Genomic DNA, 23,890 nt, shown 5'->3' with positions numbered 1-23,890 from the left:
CCGAACCGCTGCAGCAGGAAGTGCGGGGAAGCGGGCGGAAGTGCGTGGGCGGAGTGTGGCTGCCCCGATCCCACCCCCCCATGCTCCGATGCCCCACCCCTGTGCTCCGATGCCACCCCCCCGTGCTCCGATGCCCCCCCCCGTGCCCTAATCTCCCCCCCTTATACTTACCCGGCCTCCCTCCATCCGGCCGTCTTCTCCCTGGGCGCCGCCATCTTGCAAAATGGCGGGCGCATGCGCAGTGCGCCCGCCGAATCTGCCGGCCGGCAGATTCGTTCCAAAGTGCATTTTGATCACTGAGATATAACCTATCTCAGTGATCAAAATAAAAAAATAGTAAATGACCCCCCCCCCCTTTGTCACCCACATAGGTAGGGACAATAAAAAAATTAAGAATTTTTTTTTTTTTTCCACTAAGGTTAGAATAGGGGTAGGGTTAGGGGTAGGGTTAGGGGTAGGGTTAGGGGTAGGGTTATGGTATTTTCAGCCATTTTAACCCTAAAAAACTTCCTAGAAAACACACAGACTCTGCATAGAAAACTGCATAAAAAAAGGATCAAAAAACGCATCAAAAAACGCACCAAAAAAGCACAAAAAAAGGACCAAAAAAAGGACCTGCGTTTTCTGCCAAGAGCTGCGGTTTCAGTCCTGAAAAAAAAAGGATGGAAATCAGGAACGTGTGAACATACCCTTACTGGGAACGGGAGCTGCCGGGAGCATCGTGAGCATCGGGAAGGCTGCGGGGGACGCCGCAAGGTAAGAATATCACAATTTTTTTTTTTTATTATTTTTAACATGGGTTGTGTTGTGTATGCGTTTTTGCTGCGGAAAATGCGAAGACGCATACACAACGTGTGCACATAGCCAATTCTGTCAACAACTGCCTCGACGGATCCGTCAAAAAAACAGACCCAGTGCACCCGTTTTTTACAATCTGCACAGAATCCGTTTTTTCAACATTTTGATGGATTGTGACTGATTGTAAAAAAACGGAAGTGTGAAAGAGGCCTAAGGTACTAGATCATGAACTTCCACCGGTCCACCCATCCCTACCCTTGGATCAAAAAGGTAGCGTACCACTGCACCGCACCATTAGGGCAGATCGGATAAGGCAGCGTTCACATGTCCAGTAATCATCAGTTAAAACGGATCCAGAAAATTAAAAAAATAAAAATAAAAATCAGTTTCAAACTGCTAAACTTGAAAACGGATCCGCTCACATGGACTCCACGTTTTGGTTCTTTTGCACTAGTGTTTCTGGAGCGCGGAGTAGAGCGACTCCTTAAAGGGACTCTGTCACCTGAATTTGGAGGGAACAATCTTCAGCCATAGAGGCGGAGTTTTCGGGTGTTTGATTCACCTTTTCCTTGCGCAGGCGTGTACTATGGAGGACAGAGAATGAACTTCAATCCAATATTGCAGCCAGCATGCAGCCATCGGGTAAGGAAAGGGTGAATCAAACACCCGAAAACCCCGTCTCTATGGCTGAAGATTGTTCCCTCCAAATTCAGGTGACAGAGTCCCTTTCACTGTAGAAAGTGCCTGTCGGAGGGGGCTTGGCTTTGGAGGGGATGGGTTTGGCTTTGTGCAGGGAGGAGTGGTCTGCATTGTGCTGCTGCAGCTCTTTATGTGAGTGTTGGTAGAGTCAGACACACACTGGGGAGCTCTGCAGAGCTGCTAACACTCCTTCCTCAGGGTTGCCCCTCAAGCCTTTCTTTTTGGGATTAGGATTAGGGATCTTGGAGGTGAGTGCACTGCGGGGGTCCACGTTTTATTCTTCTCCATTGTTCCTTGCTTTCATTTGCAGCCTCCTGGAGGATTGTACAGTGCTGTGGAATATGTTGGCGCTATATAATATTTCTATAGGAATTACGGATGGTGTACAGGTTGCGTGGCATGGGTACGCGGGTTGTGCCAGCGCTGCAGCGGTTCCAGCGATGCCAGTAGTTGGCTGGTACGGCACCGCCTGGATCCCATCTCTGTGCTTTGGATTGTGTGTGTGTTCAAGGGGACACAAAGGCCTGCATCCAAATGACTGCCCCTCATTGTTGGGGGAAGGGGGTGGTCTCTGTGCCCATTCTGTTGGGGGGTCTTTGTGGTAGGTACCGTATTTACATATAGGATCTGGTCGGAAGGGGTTAAAGTTGGCACAATAAGTCCCTTGAGTGGCAGCAGAGTTGTGACTTGTAAGGATATTAGGGGTTGTGATCCGTAAGGAGACATTTAGGAATAATGATGGAAAAAATGGTAAATCATGAGTTCTGTCTGCCGCAGATACATATCCGTCTGTTTATTCTTCATTCTTGCACTTCAGGAAAGAAACTATTTCCCACCTAAATCAATGCTGTGGTTTCATCTCATTATTGGGTCCCGGGAAAGCTGGGTGACAACCGATATGGCTGCCATAACAGCGCACGTAAAAGTTTACCTGTGCAATTCTGCACAGCTGCTCCACAAAGCACACTTGCCATTCAGGACTCTAGGAAAGCTGGGTCTTGGACTGTTACAGGTAATGAGCAGAGTTGTGTTTGTTGTTTCACTCTTCGGGATGGCATAGAGATATATCTCACCTACTGTATCCTCACCCATCCCTTGTAGATTGTGAGCCTTCGTGGGCAGGGTCCTCTCTCCTCCTGTACCAGTTATGACTTGTATTGTTTAAGATTATTGTACTTGTTTTCATTATGTATACCCTTCCTCACATGTAAAGCGCCATGGAACAAATGGCGCTATAACAATAAATAATAATAATAATAATAATATGGCGATGTTCAGATCGTAAGTGTCGCAATTAATGATCGCGACAGTGGTCTCACCGATGTCGGCCAATGGGTGGGTCGCAGACGCGGCATCTTACTGGTCATTCACTCTGTAGTTGGGATGTAGTAGCGCCATAATGTGCACTAATAAGATGTCGTGTAGCCGTCTCCTAAACGCAGATGCGGCTCTTAAGGGGAAGGTGTCCAGCTTCGATTACCCCATTTGTTTGAGCAGCCCATAATGCGTGGACCCATTACTTGTGCCCAGTGGCGTAACTTCCCAACAGGGTCCCTAAATATCACTAGGCTTAAAAATAATGGGTCGTCTCATGTGGGGCATATGGTCCTTTTGGGCCCCTTTAGGCTCAAGGGCCCGGTTGTAACTGCAACCCCTGTACTTGTTGTAGTTACGCCTGATTATGGACCTTACTGTGCGAGGGGCCCATACACTGTTATTGTGGCCCCTCCGCTATGCGTGGACCCATACCTGTACCTGTGATTTATGGCCAAGGTTTCACTAGTGGGGATTGGGGGGTCACTTTTCTCCTTGTGGAGAGTGTCAAGCCAAGCCTGGCATGTCAGAGTGAGGAGACTTAAGAGCCATGCATAACATGACTTTTTTTTTCTTTTTAACATCATCTCCGCTTGGTGTCAGTGAATAGAAATATTCTTGTTTTCTATCCGGTTGTACAGACTTCTCACAGCTGAGTGTTTGCTACCATTGTATCCAGTCTGGACCAAATACACTATAGAAAGGAAACAATATGTATCCGGATGGGAAAAACAAGGATGGGGCAGATGGCGGTGTACCTGTCCGATCCTACAGGGTGAGCCGCAGTATAGGGATCATCCCTTCCCCACGTTCATTAATTACATGCAGGTAATCTGGGATGATGGGGGTGATGGTTGCTGGTCATCCTGATGTAGAACTTTCTCCGTGGTGACGATTTGTAGAAGATAACTAGTCAGCGTGGTCGACAGTTGCAGCAGGTCCCATCTGGGAATCGACCATCTGTCACTACAGATGTGAAGAGAGGAAAACAGAATGTGTAATGACACTTAAAGGCACATATGGACGGAGCTGTGCAGATACCTCCTCCTATAGGTCTCCTTACATCTATGGCAATGAGGCGATCGTTTACAGACCCACGTCCCCCAAAAAATGTGTACGTTGGCTGTAATAATTATAATAATATTATGGGATACGAGATTATAGGGATTTATAACAGATTAACAGGGTGTCCTCATCAAATGCTGGATTAGTGGAATTTTCAATTATGAAATATTCATGGTAAATCACCCATATCAATGAGCCTGGGGGGGAAATCGCCTTTACTTCAAATCCTCGATCACTCATAGCTATGGGTGCACGTTTTGCCTGAGCCCTTCAGCGGCAGGATTTCCTGACGTATATACGGTTATGTTCATATGTTGCTTTTTTTGCTGCGCTTTTTTTCCATAAGCCATAACCTTTTCTTTTGGTAGTAAAAAAGCTGCCTACAAAAAGCAGGTTTTGCTGCTATTTTTGCTGCAGATTATGTGTGTAACTTGTCCACAGTACATGTTTAATAAAGTTAATTTCATTTACCTCCCCCCCCCAAAAAAAAAAAAAAATCAGCGAAAATACATGTCCGCTTTGTTTTGCACTTTCTCTTTTCTTTCTATGGTGAAAACACAAAGAATTGACTTGCAGTGGTTTTACAAAAAAACAAAGCAAGCATACATGAGATTTCTAAGAGACAACGTTTCCAGGCCTGGCATGTCAAAGTGAAGAGACTTATATAAGGCATGCATATAAGTCTCCTTACATTGGCATACCTGGCCTGGCTTGTCACTCTCCGCAACTGGAAACGTTACCACTTAGACCCCAGTCTTAAGTCTCTCATGTAGCCAAATCAGATCTCATACTCTGCACTGAAGAGGGGCAACACCCCGAAACACTGTCTGCAAATAGAGATTTTGGTTTGGCTTTTATCCTAAGTCATGTGACAAGGGTCGATATTGAATTTTAGGATTGCTACTTCCAATAGGTGGCGCTTGAGTGCAAGTTCTCTTCCTCTCTGAAGAGGCAATTTGCACATGAGATTTCTGAAATCTCATAGGTTTTGCTAGTACTGTAAAAAGCAGCTTTTAATTTGCATTTAAAGAAAAACGCAGCAAAAAAACAAAACAAAACAAAAAAAACGTGACCGTAGCCCAAGACCTCATTCACATGTCAGGTTTTCTCCTATAAGTGCTATCTAATGTTTATTCCTGATAGTGTTCATACCTATGACAGTCTATGGGGCTGCTCATATGAGACATGTTTGCTATTGATCTGAGTATTGGATCAAAATCAGCAATACAAGCCTAGGGGTCCGAAAAAAAAGCCGAATGGCATCAGACACAGACTGCTAAATCAGAAAACATAGAGAAACTTACTTTCTTTTTTTTGTTTCCCATCCAAGAAACTTAGATCAAATCCATATGGTAAAAATAGAAAAAAAATACATTTTTTATGGGAAAAATCAATAAATGAGCCCTTACTCGGACAGAAAGAGGAGACATATTGCGATGTTTAGGCATACTGTGAAAGATGTGGTCTACAGGGTCCCACTAAAAAAAAATAATAATCAAATGGTTTTATTTTTATTTTTTTTTATTCGTGGTATTAGGACCTTGTTAGATACCTACATTTTGTGTATCCAAATTGTGTATGTAAAAAATGGATTCATCCAAAAGGACTGTCCCTTTAAGATATAGTAGAGTAAGAGAAATAGGACCTGATTTAGGTCTTACCCTTAAAAAAAAAAAAAAAAATATGGAAGCCCCCTAGTGTGCGTTATATAAAGTGACGCTGAGGGGTGTTAGATAAAAAAGGTATGCTAACCCGACAGGTTAATGTGCCCTGGATATTAATTATTCTGGGGGCATATGGGCGGTTGTACACCTTCGGTAGTTGTTGGCTGCTTTGTCCTCCTGCACTCTCAGTTTGGCAGAGCACGCATGTGTCTTTAGGGACAGGGAAATAGGCTACAAAAGTGCAAAGTTTTGGGCTCAGGGTCCTACAGGTGAAATCTGTTCCGCTCCCATTAGTCTGCATGGACTGGACATTCGGCAGCCTGTATTATGGTGGTGGAAACGGGCACGGGTGGCGTACACCATCACATGGCTCTTATTAGGATGACAGAATAATATTAGGGAATTGTTGGACATGGAGTTTTAGTTAATGAGTCACATGAACAACATCTGACGCTGTGTCTGTGGCAGTGCTAGGGTGCAGAGTGACTTGTGCCACGCTGTGACTGAATGGCCCTGAGGCCCCAGCGTGCTCAGCTATTTTTGTCTGTTGTCCTGGTTCTGTACATGAGCGGACATGACTTACATAAATATCACGTGGTGCGGCCTGTGGTGATGTCGGGGGACAGAGTTTGGTGGGTGAACCCATACGGGTATATATTGAGATCACAATTGGCGGTGCTTCATGTATGTCTGATACTACAGGAAAAAAACATTACAGTATATCACAAAAGTGAGTACTCCCCTCACATATTTATAAAACTTGTATTATATCTTTTCATGGGCAGCACTGAAGATATGACACTGTCATACAATGTAAAGTAGTCAGTCTACGGCTTGTATAACAGTGTACATGTGGTGTGCCCTCTAGATAACTCAGCACACAGCTATTAATGTCTAAACTGGTGGCAACAAAAGTGAGTACACCCCTAAGTGACAATGGCCAAATTGTGCCCAATTAGCCATTTTCCCTCACCTCATGAGACTCATTAGTGTTATAAGGTCTCAGGTGTCAATGGGGGTGCAGGTGTGGTAAATTTGGTGTTATCGCTCTCACACTCACTCATACTGGTCACTGGAAGGTCAATATGGCGCCTACTAGCAAAGAACTCCCTGAGGATCGGAAAAAAGAATTATTGCTCCACATAAAGATGACGTGTGGTATAAGAAGATTGCCAACACCCCGACCGTGAGCTGTAGCACGGTGGCCACGACCATACAGCGGTTTAACAAGACAGGTTCCTCTCAGAACCGGCCTCACCAGGGACGACCAAAGAAGTTGAGTGCACGTGCTCAGCATCATATCCAGAGGTTGTGTTTTCAAAATGGATGTATGAGTGCTGCCAGCATTGCTGCAGAGGTTACAGGGGTGGGGGGTCCGCCTGTCAGGGCTCAGACCATATGCAGCACACTGCATCAAATTGGTCTGCATGGATATCGTCCCAGAAGAAAGCCTCTTCTAAACATGATAAGCAAGAAATCCTGCAAACACTTTGACTAAGGACATTGATTACTGGAACTATGTCCTATGGTCTGATAAGACCACAATAAACTTATTTGGTTCAGATTGCTTCAAGTGTGTGTGGTTGCAACCAGGTGAGGAGTACAAAGACTAGCGTGTCTTGCCTATAGTCAAGCATGGTGGTGGGAGTGTCATGATTTGGAGCTGTATGATTGCTGCCGGCTGTGAGGAGCTACAGCTCCTTGTGGGAACCATGAATGCCAACATGTACTGTGACATACAGAAGCAGAGCATGATGTCCTCCCTCCAGAAACTCGGCCCAGGGGAGTTTTCCAACATGGTATCTACCCCAGATACACACCTCCAAGACAACCACTGCCTTGCTAAAGAAACAGAGGGTGAAGGTGCTGGCCTGGCCAACCAAGTCTCCAGACCTAAACCCTACTGAGCATCTGTGACTGTGAGGTATCCTCAAATGGAAGATGGAGGCGTGCAAGGTCTCCAACATCCACCAGCTCTGCGATCTCATCATGGAGGAGGGAAGAGGATTCCAGGGGCAACCTGTTAACTCTAGTGAAAATGTTGTTGGCCATCCAAAATATTGACACATTGGGCACAATTTGGCAAGTTTCACTAGCAGTTTGGACATTGCCTGTGTGTTGAGTTATTTAGAGGGCACACCAAATTGACACTGTTATACAAGCTGTACACTGACTACTTTACATTGTATCATAGCGTCATATCTTCAGTGTTGTCTTATGAATAGATATAATAAAATATTTGCTAAAATGTGATGGGTGTACTCACTTTTGTGATATACTGTATGTCTGGGTATTTCTGTGCATGCAGTTGTGTTATGGTGAAAACTTCTGCTATCTGTACTATATTTTGCATCTACTGTATGTCAGTTCTCTGCTTGCTGACAGTGAATGGGAACATTCTGCCAGGTCTCGTCCTGCATAGACTATAATTGTGCTGACAGTCATCGTGTGCTCTGATGTGCCTCACTTTCGGGTGTATACACCTACTGGAGGTGGACAACCAGACGTAGTAGACCATGTTTGGGTGTCAGTCTACAGTAGGCGTACACACCCGAAAACTATGCACGTCAGAGCACACGTTGACTGTCAGCACAATTATAGTCTATTGGCCCCTGGAGCATATGCCCGAATCCCGTTTTGCGGGGTATTCGGACATAAGCCCCGACAGGACCACTGGACCTGAGCAAGAACGCAATGAGAAAGGAGCCTAACCCTTCAATACTCGCAGCTAAGGGTTTGCTGCAGATGTATCCAGTCTAGATATCTTTTGTGAGCCAAAGAGCTTGTACTGGTCCGGCCTTCTGCCTGAGGATTAGGATAGAAGACCCTAAAGTTAAGTTAATGTATAGTCTTAGGTCGCAGAAACATTGTAAGAAGCTGCCAGGAAAGCTTTGCATCAGTGTAGTCAATCATGAATACATTGGTATCCAGCCCTCATCTGTTGTACAAGATGTTCCATTCAGTGACAGCAGCAGAGGACTTACTAACAGATTAGCATTTTCTGAACTTCCCTCATCTTCTAGGGACTTTCTATATAATGTCCTTGACATGTTATGCAATCCTCGTGATGACTCAGAATTAATTCCCCTGTACGAAGAAACTCCCAGGAGCTGCAACTCGAAGTACGACTATGACAAGGGCAGAGGTGGAAGAGTTAATTTTATTGCATCCCTCTTGGGTATACACCGCCATTATGATAAATGGAGAAAGCAGAAGGTTCTATATTACTGATGGAATCCCCAGAATTACAACATGCCTAAATAGTGATACCCTTATCTAAGGGGTACTTCATCATCATCATCATCATCATCCATTGCCCTGCTGGACTACCTTGCCAATTGCAATAGAGGATGGGATTTCCATTAAAACAATAAATGTGAGATTCCCAAATTCTGGGATTTATTTAAGAGTCATTAGCATTGGCGCAACTTGAAGCTACAATCCAAATCTCACAACTATTGCAAGTCATTAAAGGGGTTGTCTGGCCTCGGGGTACACATCTATGTGGCTACAGACTTGCGAATCCTCACGGTGCACACTGTCAGGATTCTCCGATGCCGCCACCGAGAGTGACTGCAAGTATGTAATTTGCATATAGACAGTCACATGCCGACTAGATGGGCACAGCTTCGGTCAGTACAGGCGATAAGTCTAGTCAGAATGTGGCCAGGAGAATGCAAATAACATACTTGTGGTCATGTGCTGCCACCGGCACCAGAGAATCCTGACAGTGCGCACTGTGAGGAGTCACAAGTCATATAGTGTGTACCCCAAGGTCAGACAACCCCTTTAAAGGGTAGGTTCACACCACCATTTTCTCTACTTCCAAGAAAAAGAGTCCGATTACTCTGATCAGCGTGGCATTTATCAGGAACATGAAAAAAAAATAGTTTATCCACCTTCTCCTTTCAGTCAGCCCATGAAAATCGGACAGCACTAAGGTCTCATCCAATATTTTTTTTCACAAACCCATAGACTTGCGTTGACGATTTTGATCTGAGACTTAGATCAAAAATTAGAGGTCTCCGATTTTTCCCGCGGATCACTCGTAAATGTGCACTGCCCCATAGAATATGAGAGGTACGACTGCGATCTGTGAAAACCACAGATAGTACTCGTTCCAGAGAAAAGAGGATTCGTGAGCAAAGGGCAGGTTAGAAGTCCCTAACTTTACTGACAAAGTATAAAAACTATCTCAAACTAAAGAAAAAAACAAAAAACGTCATTACAACCCATAGCGATCGAGTTCACTGTGTGCATCTAAGTGTAACAGAGCTTCAATGTGCATTATAATCCAGAGCTGCATTTATAATCTTGTGGGCTTCAGAGCTCAAATCTCCAATCATTTCCTCATTCTTTATCTGCCCTGACCTTCTCTGGTGATTGGTGAAGTGTGATCAATATGTAAAGCACTGTAAGCTCCTCTACACAATTTCTAATGATGACCTGTAGACTTGAGAGTGCAGCTCTGGAGTATAATACAGGATGTAACTCAGGATCAGTAATGTAATGTATGTACACAGTGACTGCACCAGCAGAATAGTGAGTGCAGCTCTGGAGTATAATACAGGATGTAACTCAAGATCAGTACAGGATAAGTAATGTAATGTATGTACACAGTGACTGCACCAGCAGAATAGTGAGTGCAGCTCTGGAGTATAATACAGGATGTAACTCAGGATCAGTACAGGATAAGTAATGTAATATATGTACACAGTGACTGCACCAGCAGAATAGTGAGTGCAGCTCTGGAGTATAATACAGGATGTAACTCAGGATCAGAACAGGATAAGTAATGTAATGTATGTACACAGTGACTCCACCAGCAGAATAGTGAGTGCAGCTCTGGAGTATAATACAGGATGTAACTCAGGATCAGAACAGGATAAGTAATGTAATGTGTGTACACAGTGACTGCACCAGCAGAATAGTGAGTGCAGCTCTGGAGTATAATACAGGATGTAACTCAGGATCAGTACAGGATCAGTAATGTAATGTATGTACACAGTGACTGCACCAGCAGAATAGTGAGTGCAGCTCTGGAGTATAATACAGGATGTAACTCAGGATCAGTACAGGATCAGTAATGTAATGTATGTACACAGTGACTGCACCAGCAGAATAGTGAGTGCAGCTCTGGAGTATAATACAGGATGTAACTCAAGATCAGTACAGGATAAGTAATGTAATGTATGTACACAGTGACTGCACCAGCAAAATAGTGATTGCAGCTCTGGAGTATAATACAGGATGTAAACCTTTATTATATCTCTGGCTGAATTAAAGGGCCATCTTAGGTCTGTTTCACAGTTCTGTAAGTTGTGTAGACCAGGAATTAGGAATTGATAGCTTTACGTGTGTTGAGTTATGGTCAGGTCATCTCAAGGCAGTCTTGGCATTATGGTCGATGGACATGAATTGTGAATTGCAGACTTGTGAACCTTGCCCTACACACAGATCTTGTGAGCAGCCATATTATAATCACCCTGTTGGTGCCATCTTATATTCATGCAATCTCCAGCACACACTATATGGCGGTTCTTTTTTAGTCTTTTCCCGCTCATAGAATGTAAACAATGATGGAGATGATTAGGTAAGAGGAGGCGCAGCACATGGCCGGGATGTGGGCCCCTCCTTACATTTATGTAGCATGAGGTAACATGCCCTCCGAGTCATTAACAGTAATTACCTCATGCACATAAAATAAACATGTAACGTGTGGAGAGACATATGTGCGTCGTCCGTATGACATACGATAGTAAGTAGAAGACCTACCAACACATCCTGCGGCTTTCACTACATTCACATACGATAACATATGTAATATTGGAGAATTGGTTCTAAAATACAATTTGTAAAATCATTTTTCTATCCCGCAGTACAATCACTAGAAGTGTTAGCCCGAGGCTGCACTACTGAGGAATTCGGATAAATCCATGTCCTCTCCTCTGAGGTGCGGGGATGTTGTAGAGACCTTGTATTAAGGACAATCATCTCCATCAATGTTTAGACATTTGTGCAATTCTTCAGGACAGGAGGAGGTAAATATGGAGATCGGTGGTGATCTAAATCTACTGGATCTCTGCAATTACTGTTTGGTCCCAAAAACAGATTTTAGAGAACATTGTTCACGTTCAGTTTTGGAATAAACTGTGCAACAAAAAACAAAACAATTGGCACACCACAAAATTGTGAAAGGGAACGTGTGGGAGCTGTAGAGAAGACATTGTGTCCAAAATTACAGGGGGTTTTTCAGTCTAAGCAAATTATCATCGATCTAAGGGCAATCAACAGATCACACTAGGACCGATGTTATTCTGGGGGGCCGTGCACATGTCCGATTTTGGATATTCGGAACACACTCAGTCATGCAAGTCAATGAGTTGTTGAAAAACCATCAGACTGCACTTGGATGACATCTGAGCGTAGTCTGATTTCCACAGACTGATGGAATGAAGAAGATGGAGAATTTTTCTCTCCATCTTCTCCTCATCTGAGAGAATCGAGGCATTTGATCAGAGTGTCATTTGCACAATTTACCCGATTCCCTGGGATGAGAGAATCTAAGGTCATCTACACCTCCCCTAATGTCGTGAACTTTTGGATTAGTGCGTGACCTCCATTCATTGCCAAAATGAGGAACTTGTGTGCTTTGTTCTCTCCTGGTTCCAAGCTAGGAGTTGGATGGAGTGGCCCATCACAAATGCATCTTTCTGCACCATTTCAAGTCCATGGCACTGTAGATACGAAGTTAGCCGAGGACAGCGTTTGGCTTTGTCGGGGCCAAAGACTTTTAGAGAACTCAAATCACCCTCATGTTATTCTTTGGGGCTAAACACATGTCTGATTCTTTTCCTCATTTAGAGTTGGTCGGAGGAAAAAAATTGCAGCATGCACGATTTGCCTCCGAGAATCAAATGGCACTCGCCCATTCAATTCTATGGGTCCCGTAGAAAAAAAATAATAAAAAATTTGACCAGACTGATGAAATCAGAGTGCAGTCGGATTTTCATGGATTGGCATTATAGAGAAGTTGGAGAAACCTTTTTTTTTCTCCTCTCCACGTCTGAGAAGAAAATCGGATCACACTCTCTCTTTAAAAAAAAACAAAAAAACCTGCGCTTTACTCACCCTCTGCAGGCCCAGCACTGAGTCTCCTCCGCTGCTGTTATTGTCTGCAGTGTTGACATTTAGGCCGGCGTCACACTTGGCGTAAGACAATACGGTCCGTATATTACGGCCGTAATACGCTGAAAAGTCCCCAAAATAGTGGTCCGTAGCTCCTCCGTAGGCAGGGTGTGTCAGCGTATTTTGCGCATGGCATCCTCCGTATGTAATCCGTATGGCATCCGTACTGCGTGTTTTTCTCGCAGGCTTGCAAAACCAACACACGGCTATACAAGGGATCCATGTGTTAAAAAAAAATTATATATATATATACTGTCTATATATATATATATATATATATATGTGTCATTAGACACATATATGTATATATATTATTACTTCATACAGCGCTAGATAGCTTTAAAGCCGGTAATTCAATTAATGTTAGTAGTGTGTATATGCAAAATTTGGCCGTTCTACTAAATTAAAGTGTTAAATGGCGGAAAAAATTGGCGTGGGCTCCCGCGCAATTTTCTCCGCCAGAGTAGTAAAGCCAGTGACTGAGGGCAGATATTAATAGCCTGGAGAGGGTCCACGGTTATTGGCCCCCCCTGGCTAAAAACACCTGCCCCCAGCCACCCCAGAAAAGGCACATCTGGAAGATGCGCCTATTCTGGCACTTGGCCACTCTCTTCCCATTCCCGTGTAGCGGTGGGATATGGGGTAATGAAGGGTTAATGTCACCTTGCTATTGTAAGGTGACATTAAGCCAAATTAATAATGGAGAGGCGTCAATTATGACACCTATCCATTATTAATCCAATAGTAGTAAAGGGTTAAAAAACAAACAAACACATTATTAAAAATTATTTTAATGAAATAAAAACAAAGGTTGTTGTAATAATTTATTCTACGCTCAATCCAATCACTGAAGACCCTCGATCTGTAACAAAAAAAAACAACAATATCGATACCTTCCGAAGATCTGTAACGTCCAACGATGTAAATCCATCTGAAGGGGTTAAAATATTTTGCAGCAAGGAGCTCTGCTAATGCAGCGTTGCTCCTTGCTGCAAAACCCCGGGGAATGAAGGTAAAGTAGGTCAATGACCTATATTTAGCTTCATTTGCGGTGAGGCGCCCTCTGCTGGTTGTTCCTAGATCGTGGGAACTTTCCTAGAAAGCTCCCAGGCTCGAGTTCATAAGAGGCGCCCTCTGCTGGTTGTCCTCATATGAACTCGAGCCTGGGAGCTTTCTAGGAAAGTTCCCACGATCTAGGGACAACCAGCAGAGGGCGCCTCACCGCAAATGCAGGTAAATATAGGTCATTGACCTACTTTACCATCATTCTCCGGGAGTTTTGCAGCAAGGAGCATCGCTGCATTAGCAGAACTCCTGGCTGCAAAATTTTTTAACCGCTTCAGATGGATTTACATCGTGGGACTTTACAGATCTTCGGAAGGTATGTATATTGTTGGTTTATTATTTTGACTTTGTTAAAGATCGAGGGTCTTCAGTGAGTGGATTGAGCGTAGAATAAATTATTACAACAACCTTTGTGATTTTTTCATTAAAATAATTTTTCATAATGTGTGTGTGTTTTTTTAACCCTTTACTAGTATTGGATTAATAATGGATAGGTGTCCTAATTGACGTCGCTCCATTATTAATCTGGCTTAATGTCACCTTACAATAGCAAGGTGGCATTAACCCTTCATTACCCCATATCCCACCGCTACACGGGAATGGGAAGAGAGTGGCCAAGTGCCAGAATAGGCGCATCTTCCAGATGTGCCTTTTCTGGGGTGGCTGGGGGCAGATGTTTTTAGCCAGGGGGGGCCAATAACCATGGACCCTCTCCAGGCTATTAATATCTGCCCTCAGTCACTGGCTTTACTACTCTGGCGGAGAAAATTGCGCGGGAGCCCACGCCAATTTTTTCCACCATTTAACCCTTTAATTTAATAGCTAGAACGGCCAAATTTTGCATATACACACTACTAACATTAGTAGTGTGGAATATGCAAAAAAATGGTGATATGAGATGGTTTACTGTATGTAAACCATGTCTCATATCATGTCGGGTTTAGGAAGGAGATAGCAAAAGCCGGCAATTGAATTACCGGCTTTAAAGCTATCTAGCGCTGTATGAAGTAATAATATATATACATATATGTGTCTCACTGACATAGAATAGGTATATATATATATATATATATATATATATATATATATATATGTCCACATTTATTCTACCTATTCTACTGTAAGCTGTCAGTGTGATTTTACTGTACACCGCACTGAATTGCCGACTTTTCTCTCTAACACCGCTGCGTATTTCTCGCAAGTCACACTGCTGGTCCGTGTGTAATCCGTATTTTTGGGGCTTCCATAGACTTTCATTGGCGTTTTTGTTGCGCAATACGGTGACAAACGCAGCATGCTGTGATTTTCTACGGCCATAGAACGCTGTATATTACGGATCCGTAATATACGGCTGATAGGACTAGACCCATTGAGAATCATTGTGCCGTATGTTATGCGAGTTTTACGGACGTAGTTTCTGCGCGTCCGTAAAACTCGCAAGTGTGACGGCGGCCTTAGTCAACAGCGCTGCAGACAATTAGTGAGCTCAGCACTCATGCCATCAACTCGGCCAGAGCCGCTGAGCTCAGTTATGGCCTGCAGCGCTGTCGACGTGATGTATAACAGACTTGGGGAGAAGCAGCGGAGACTCCGCACTGGACCTGGGGAGGAGGAGTAAAGCACAGTTTGTTTTTCAAAAAGAAAAATTGCACAAAAGGGTTTTCTAGTTTTGGAAAACCAGTTTCCTGGCACAATTTTTTGAACAAATCATAGAATATGCAAAAAAAACCTCTCACACATTTACAGAATAGGGCTTGTAGCCAGGTAAAGTGGCCATCTTGCGCCATTCACTTCCACATTATGTGCAAGCAGCGCCAACATCGTCACGTCTGCACATAGCGGCCACGACGCGCGCTTGATTGGCAGTCATCGTGCATCTGTTCTATAGATTAGAATAGGACGTGTTCATGATATATTGCACCTGAAGACCCAACATCAGCGCCGCTCGCCTCCCAATGAAGTCAGCGGCTCTGGACAACCCCTTTAAGGTCTTAAACCTGGAACTGTACTGTTAAACTCCAGCTCACAGGGCAAAGTATTTTTCCCTTTAAGGTCGGGTGTTGATGAAAAGCCACACATATGCACAAAATCACATGCAGCTTTCACCATGCAACGAGAACCATTTTTTCGGTTCTGAATTCCTGAAAAACACTGGTGATGTAGTCCAGGCCCGAGGCCTGCCGAGTGTGTGCTCTCGCTGTGCCCCTTTCAATTATCTCTATTTATACAGTGTGAACGATATATATTTTTATGAAACTATGAGCAGGCGAGTTACACACTAGGCCCTTGTGTAATGCAGACTTGTGATATTGGACTGTCATTAGTCGGTGGCGTTGGTGGTTTACGAGACTGCGGAGGATAAAGGACGCCATTGACGCTGCCCGGTCACAGGATCCTAAATATTGAGGCTCCTTCAGAGAAGGTCGGAGAGTGACGTGCAATGTTATTGCTCTCTGGTAGATGACGGACAGGCCGGTAGCACATAGCTCTAGTGTAATAAGAACAGAGGTCTCTTATGTGGCCACAGGCCTTCCGAGGACAGAGGAAGGTTCCTGCTCCCCATCCATAGGTTTACATGGGGAAAAATGAAAAATGCCAGATTTTCAGGTCAATTCGCTTGATTAGTAGCCTTCTGACATTATTTTCTTGCTAAAGGGATAATGCACTTGTATAATTAATAGATTAATTGCATTTTAATGATGAAAAGTTTCGAAAAGTTTCTCAATTTTCACATTTTAACACCTGGCATTTTTTATGCCAAGTTATCATTGAATGAAAACATCCAAAAGCTGAAAACCAACACAAACCTAATATTGTATATAGTTTAGAGAATGCAAATCATTCTTCTGTGAAAAGTGGTCTTCCGACTCGTGGACTGTGGCAGCCAAAAGGTTGGGAATAGTGGCCCGCTGGCCACACCACATGCCGATACCGGCGATGGCCATTGTGGAACCGAGAGCAGTTCCCTCTTCCACCATTCTGCTTATGTAGCATCTGAGCACTAGTAGGCAATGATGAGTGCAAGTGCCGCTACTCGACTTTGCCCAGAGTATCGCGGGTTGCTGGAATGACATGTTTGAGGCCCCGCGTCCGCATGTCTCGCTGCTGTTAGCCACAAAACATACAGGCGCAGCGACTCAGACATGTTACTCGAGCTCCTACGATACCCGGTGCATAAGAGAGCACCCTAGGCAAATTCTGGTAATGAGCACTTGCGCTCATCACTAGTCACTAGATTGTGTCTGCTGTGCAGAGCCTCATTCCACACCGTGCACAGACCGGAACAGTGTATCGGGGGAATGCGGCTCGTGAGTCGTTTTATTCTTTTTTTTGTCAGTCAGTAGTTGGGGGAAACTGTGGGTGCAATCAAACTGTGTGGGAAGCATCATATTGTGTGGAGGCCATTATACTGTGTGTGGAAGAGGGGCTGTGAGGTTCATCATACTGTGTGGGGGGGGCTGTGAGAGCATCATACTGTGTGAGGGGACTGTGAGAGCGTTATACTGAGTGGGGGGCTATGAGAGCATCATACTGTATGGGGGCCGTGGGAGCATCATACTGTGTGAGGGGACTGTGAGAGCGTTATACTGAGTGGGGGGCTATGAGAGCATCATACTGTATGGGGGCCGTGGGAGCATCATACTGTGTGAGGGGACTGTGAGAGCGTTATACTGAGTGGGGGGGCTATGAGAGCATCATACTGTATGGGGACTGTGAGAGCGTTATACTGAGTGGGGGGGCTATGAGAGCATCATACTGTATGGGGACTGTGAGAGCATCATACTGTGTGAGTGGACTGTGATAGCGTTATACTAAGTGGGGGGGCTATGAGAGCATCATACTGTATGGGGACTGTGAGAGCATCATACTGTGTGAGGGGACTGTGAGAGCGTTATACTGAGTGGGGGGGGCTATGAGAGCATCATACTGTATGGGGGCTGTGGGAGCATTATACTGTGTGAGGGGACTGTGAGCATTATACCGTGTGGGGGGGGGGGCTGTGGGAGCATCATACTGTGTGAGGACTGTGAGAGCATTATACCGTATGGGGGGGCTGTGGGAGCATCATACTGTGTGGGGGGACTGTGAGAGCGTTATACTGAGTGGGGGGCTATGAGAGCATCATACTGTATGGAGGCTGTGGGCGCATCATACTGTGTGAGGGGACTGTGAGAGCGTTATACTGAGTGGGGGGCTATGAGAGCATCATGCTGTATGGGGGCTGTGGGAGCATCATACTGTGTGAGGAGACAGAGCATTATACCATATGGGGGGGCTGTGGGAGCATCATACTGTGTGAGGGGAATGTGAGAGCGTTATACTGTGTGGGGGGGCTGTGGGAGCATCATACAATGAGAACATAATACTGTGGGGTGGTTGAGACTGTGGTGATATACTGTGTGGGGGCTATCATACTGTGTGGGAGCATCATACTGTGTGGGAGGACTGTGGCACCATACTATGTGGGGGGGGGGGGTGTTCATCAAGGTACAAGGGCATTAGATTTATAACATTTATAAAAAGTAGTAAATTATATGGTTTTGAGTTGCTGCTACAGGTAAAAATACAGGGTACAATAAGCCCGATGGTAACAAGTATGAGCGGTAGCGGCAAGTCACAGACTTAATTCTGCTCAATATAAGGCAAAAAAAATAATAAATTCTAATAATAAACAGAATTAAGTTTGGCCTGAAGGTTCTACCCTCCACAACAGTCATGGTTTCAGGTCCCTTGGAAAAATTAATTGGCCACTACTATGGTGGTCTCATAGTTTGCTACAATGTATTAGTACGGGAGAAATGTGTCAACCTGAGGTTCACACTGTCAGATGGCAGAGGGTCTAGACTGGATACAACTGTAGAAGGAACTCTAATCTGTGAGAGGCGGTGATTGACCTGCATGTATGGGGTTCTTTTTCTCCCACTTCTGTAAATGAGCATTGTTCTTATGAACTGACAGCAAGCATAGAACTTCTCCATTGTGATAAATTTAAAAAAAAAAGTTATTAACCTTTTTTGAGTTGTTCATCATTACACATAATAAAGGTTTCAGGGGACCTTTCATGCAGACAACCTCTGTCTATGTGCCCATTTAGGGTTACGTGAAAGTCCTAAACGGCGAGGTGGGGGGTCTTTGCCGGAGCCTCTCCTGTGCTGGCAGACATGAAACATCCATGTAATACAAGAATGGCCGCCATGTAAACATACCTTTCCCAAGGGCTGCATTCTTAAAGGGGGTGTCTCTAGTATGACTAACCTTTAATTTACAACTTCTCCAAAAATCTAATCCTTTTTTTTTTTTTTAAATATCCTTCATTTGTAGTCTCATTACTTGGATTGGTTTTTGACAACCTACGGTACATGGCTGCCATTTCAGCTCACGTAAGATTGCTACCCAACTTTCCACGTGTCTGGAATGGCAAATCAGTGGAGCTGTGCAGTGGCAGGGCTGTGGATAACTACTAATTGGGACATGGGCAACTTGTATTAGTGTCAGTACTGATGTTAACCCAGCTTTCCCAAGAACAGATACATCCAAGAGTCCCAGATGTCCGGGGCCTGATGCTAGAGGGTTTCTATAATGGAGATTCCTCCAGTGCATGTCTATTTCTGTGCCTGTGACTCAGGAGAATACTATGTCTTGTTAGGCAGCCCCTTGCACTGGAACAGCATTGCTCACAGCATCCTGGAGACCAGAACATTTCTTTTGTACCTAATTGCGCAGATTCAAGAATAGGCAAGAGACCGTCACGATTCACTAAAGTAATATCGAATTTGGTGACTAATGCCATCGTTATAAACTGGAACCGAAAATGGAATTAGATTTATTGTCATTGTGCGGTCTGTAGTCCCAAAAGGCAAGAACCCTTTAAACTTGCTTAAAGGGGATGTTCAAGGCCGATACTTGATGGCTACAGCGGAGATCACTGCGGTCAATCATTGGCTTCAGAAGTCTCATGATGACACCTACTTCTTTTGTTCTAGATGGTAAGGAAGGAGCTGTAACAAAGCTTTTTATTAAAGTAATGCTCTTTTTATTTTTTTGCAATTCTCTAATATACAATGCCTACAAGTAGTATTCAACCCCCTGCAGATTTAGCAGGTTTAATAAGATGCAAATAAGTTAGAGCCTTCAAACTTCAAACAAGAGCAGGATTTATTGACAGATGCATAAATCTTACAAACCAAAAAGTTTTGTTGCTCAGTTAAATTTTTATAAATTTTAAACATAAAAGTGTGGGTCAATTATTATTCAACCCCTAGGTTTAATATTTTGTGGAATAACCTTTGTTTGCAATTACAGCTAATAATCGTCTTTTATAAGACCTGATCAGGCCGGCACAGGTCTCTGGAGTTATCTTGGCCCACTCCTCCATGCAGATCTTCTCCAAGTTATCTAGGTTCTTTGGGCATCTCATGTGAACTTTAATCTAGAGCTCCTTCCACAAGTTTTCAATTGGGTTAAGGTCAGGAGACTGACTAGGCCACTGCAACACCTTGATTTTTTGCCTCTTGAACCAGGCCTTGGTTTTCTTGGCTGTGTGCTTTGGGTCGTTGTCTTGTTGGAAGATGAAATGACGACCCATCTTAAGATCCTTGATGGAGGAGCGGAGGTCCTTGGCCAAAATCTCAAGGTAGGCCGTGCTATCCATCTTCCCATGGATGCGGACCAGATGGCCAGGCCCTTTGGCTGAGAAACAGCCCCACAGCATGTGGCTGCCACCACCATGCTTGACTGTAGGGATGGTATTCTTGGGGTCGTATGCAGTGCCATCCAGTCTCCAAACGTCGCGTGTGTGGTTGGCACCAAAGATCTCGATCTTGGTCTCATCAGACCAGAGAACCTTGAACCAGTCAGTCTCAGAGTCCACCAAGTGATCATGAGCAAACTGTAGACGAGCCTTGACATGACGCTTTGAAAGTAAAGGAACCTTACGGGCTCGTCTGGAACGGAGACCATTGCGGTGGAGTACGTTACTTATGGTATTGACTGAAACCAATGTCCCCACTGCCATGAGATCTTCCCGGAGCTCCTTCCTTGTTGTCCTTGGGTTAGCCTTGACTCTTCGGACAAGCCTGGCCTCGGCACGGGAGGAAACTTTCAAAGGCTGTCCAGGCCGTGGAAGGCTAACAGTAGTTCCATGAGCCTTCCACTTCCGGATGATGCTCCCAACAGTGGAGACAGGTAGGCCCAACTCCTTGGAAAGGGTTTTGTACCCCTTGCCAGCCTTGTGACCCTCCACGATCTTGTCTCTGATGGCCTTGGAATGCTCCTTTGTCTTTCCCATGTTGACCATGTATGAGTGCTGTTCACAAGTTTGGGGAGGGTCTTAAATAGTCAGAAAAGGCTGGAAAAAGAGATAATTAATCCAAACATGTGAAGCTCATTGTTCTTTGTGTCTGAACTACTTCTTAATACTTTAGGGGACCAAACAGAATTCTGGTGGGTTGAGGGGTTGAATAACAAATGACCCTCTGAAAAGACTTTTCACAATTTAAAAAAAAAACAAAGAAATAACATTCTTCTTTGCTGCAGTGCATTTCACACTTCCAGGCTGATCTACAGTCCAAATGTCACAATGCCAAGTTAATTCCAAATGTGTAAACCTGCTAAATCTGCAGGGGGTTGAATACTACTTGTAGGCACTGTATATTGAGGCTGATCGACCAAACAATTTGCACCAATTTGGAAATATTGGTACATTTTTGAGCTACTCTTTTTTTTTTACCCCAGTATGGATGAATCCTACCTGAGTTGGACTAGGTATGAAAGAATGTTCACATTCACTGACAGCAAGCAGACATCTTGGAAAGACAAGAGGGGGATATTTGGAGAACTTGTGTAATGATTAAACTTTTCCGGACTTTGCACTGGTACGTTGTTACTGCCAGTTGGCAGTGGTGATCGGCAGTGGCATAACTTGAAGCTTGTTGGCTCTTATAATAAATTTCCAACAGGGCACAGCCCTTTAACCCCTTTAACCCCTTCACCTTGAAGCCTGTTTTCACCTTCCGGACCAGGCCAAATTTTTCAATTCTGACCACTGTCACTTTATGTGTAAATAACTCTGGAACGCTTCAACGGATCCCACTGATTGACACTTTTTTCGTGACACACTGTACTTATTTCCGTTAATTTGTGGGAAAAAAAAATCAGAAATTAGGCAAAAATTTAGCAATTTTCAAACTTAATTTTTATGCCTTTAAATCAGAGAGTCGTATCACACAAAATAGTTAATAAATAACATTCCCCACGTCTACTTTACATCAGCGCAATTTTTGAAACAATTTTTTTGTTAGGAAGTTATAAGCGTTATCAGCGATTTCTCATTTATCCAACAAAATTTACAAAATCATTTTTTTTTTTTTTTAGGGACCATCTCACATGTAAAGTGACTTTGAGGGGTCTATATGATAAGGTGCTCAAAACCACATTCAGGAAGTGTGTTAACCCTTCAGGTGATTCACAGGAATTAATGGAATGTAGAAGAGGAAAAATAAATATTTAACTTTCTTTCACAAAAATTTTCCTTTAGACTTAATTATTTTTTTTACTTTCGCAAGGGTAACAGGAGAAAATGGACCATATAATTTGTTGTGCAGTTTCTCCTGAGTATGCCGCTACCCCCTATGTGGGGGAAAACCACTGTTTGGGCGCACTGCAGGGCTCGGAATGGAAGGAGCGTCATTTGACTTTGTGAATGCAAAATTTGCTGGAATAACTAATTAGCGGTTGCCATTTCGAGAGCGCCTGATGTGCCTAAACAGTGGAAACCCCCCACAAGGGACACCATTTTGGAAACTAGCCCCCTGAGGGAACTTATTGAGATGTGTATTGAGCACCTTGAACCCCCAGGTGCTTTACAGAAGCTTAGAACTTTGAGCCGTGAAAATAAAAAGGAAAAAAAAAAACATTTTTCCCACAAAAAATTTTTTAGCTCCGAATTTTGCATTATCACAAGGGAAACAAGAGAAAATGGACCCCAAAATGTGTTGTGCTATTTCGCCTGAGTACACCAATGCCCCATATGTGATGGAAGGAGCACTACATTCCCTATAATGAGGCAGCAGAGTTACTCTGGACTCCATCTGGCCTCTGTTCAGCGGTGTCCTTCTTTTCAGAAGTTCACAAAACTGTGGCTGACGGTACTATTATGCAATCCTAAAAAGAAAACACTGCGAGATCACAGGTCAGACGGCGTCCACAGTTCCTCCATCTACCTCATTATAGGGAATCTTCTGCCGGGCTTCCGACAATCATGTATTTTAGAGATTTACTCGAAAACCCCGGAGTAAGCGCTCAGCGCAGCACGCAGGATAAATGTGCGCTGAGCCTTACTGCGATCTTTGGGAGGCAGAATGAACAAATCAACAGCAGGTGAAGAATTGGTTTTATTTATTTTTGATGCCATTCCTCGTGTGGTATGAGTGATTAGAGAACTTTATTCTTCTGTTCGGTGCAATTACAGCGACACCAGATTTATAGCTTTTTTCATGTTTGTCACACAATTAAAGACACTTTCTATTGCAAAAACTATTTTTTGCATCGCCATATTTAGACAGCTATAATTTTTCCATATTTTGGTTCCTTGAAGGGATTAACTAGTGGGACAGTTTTGTAGGTCAGGTCGCTCCAGATGTGGAGATACCAAATATGTTAAATACATTTATTTATGTAAAAATAAAAGTTATTGGATTTATATTTTCTCTCTTTTTTGCTCTTTATTTGTGGATTTTTTTAAAATATGTTTTGTATATATTCTTACACTTTTTAAATAACTTTTTAAAACTTTTTACATTGTCCAAGGATGGGACATCACTGTACAGTGACAGATTGCCGATCTGATACTCTGCAATGCAGGGCATCAGAGGAGGGTCTGACAGTATGGGAAGGAGGAGTGTCAGCTCCTGCTCTTAGCAGGCGCTCACAAGCCACCTTCTCTGCAGGACCCCATGGCCATCTTACCGCTGAGGGTCACCACGGAGACCATCAGCGATCACGTTGTGCCTATTTAAGCACACAGGGAGTTCACTATTGACAGCATCAGAGGGGTTTAACGCCCGCGATCGGTGCCAGCACCAATCGTGGGCATTGCT

At 43.9% G+C, this 23,890-nt stretch overlaps 1 protein-coding gene across 2 annotated transcripts in view; it reads left to right on the top strand.

Moving 5' to 3' along the window:
• Positions 1–1,627: 1,627 nt before the first annotated feature.
• CDC42EP4 (CDC42 effector protein 4) overlaps positions 1,628–23,890 on the top strand; it is a 33,317-nt gene continuing 11,054 nt past the window's right edge. The window contains exons 1-2 of one of the 2 annotated variants that reach the window (XM_069750728.1): positions 1,639–1,745; positions 2,315–2,509. The gene's annotated coding sequence lies outside the window, so the exon portion shown is untranslated. Of the gene's footprint in view, positions 1,746–2,314; positions 2,510–23,890 lie in introns of both variants that reach the window. The other variant, XM_069750727.1, reaches the window with a different exon arrangement.

Source organism: Ranitomeya imitator, chromosome 2 (genome assembly GCF_032444005.1).
Source record: "Ranitomeya imitator isolate aRanImi1 chromosome 2, aRanImi1.pri, whole genome shotgun sequence".
Taxonomy (NCBI): Eukaryota; Metazoa; Chordata; class Amphibia; order Anura; family Dendrobatidae; genus Ranitomeya; species Ranitomeya imitator.
Note: the sequence above shows the minus strand (reverse complement) of the source record. Positions and strands in the feature narration are given on the sequence as shown.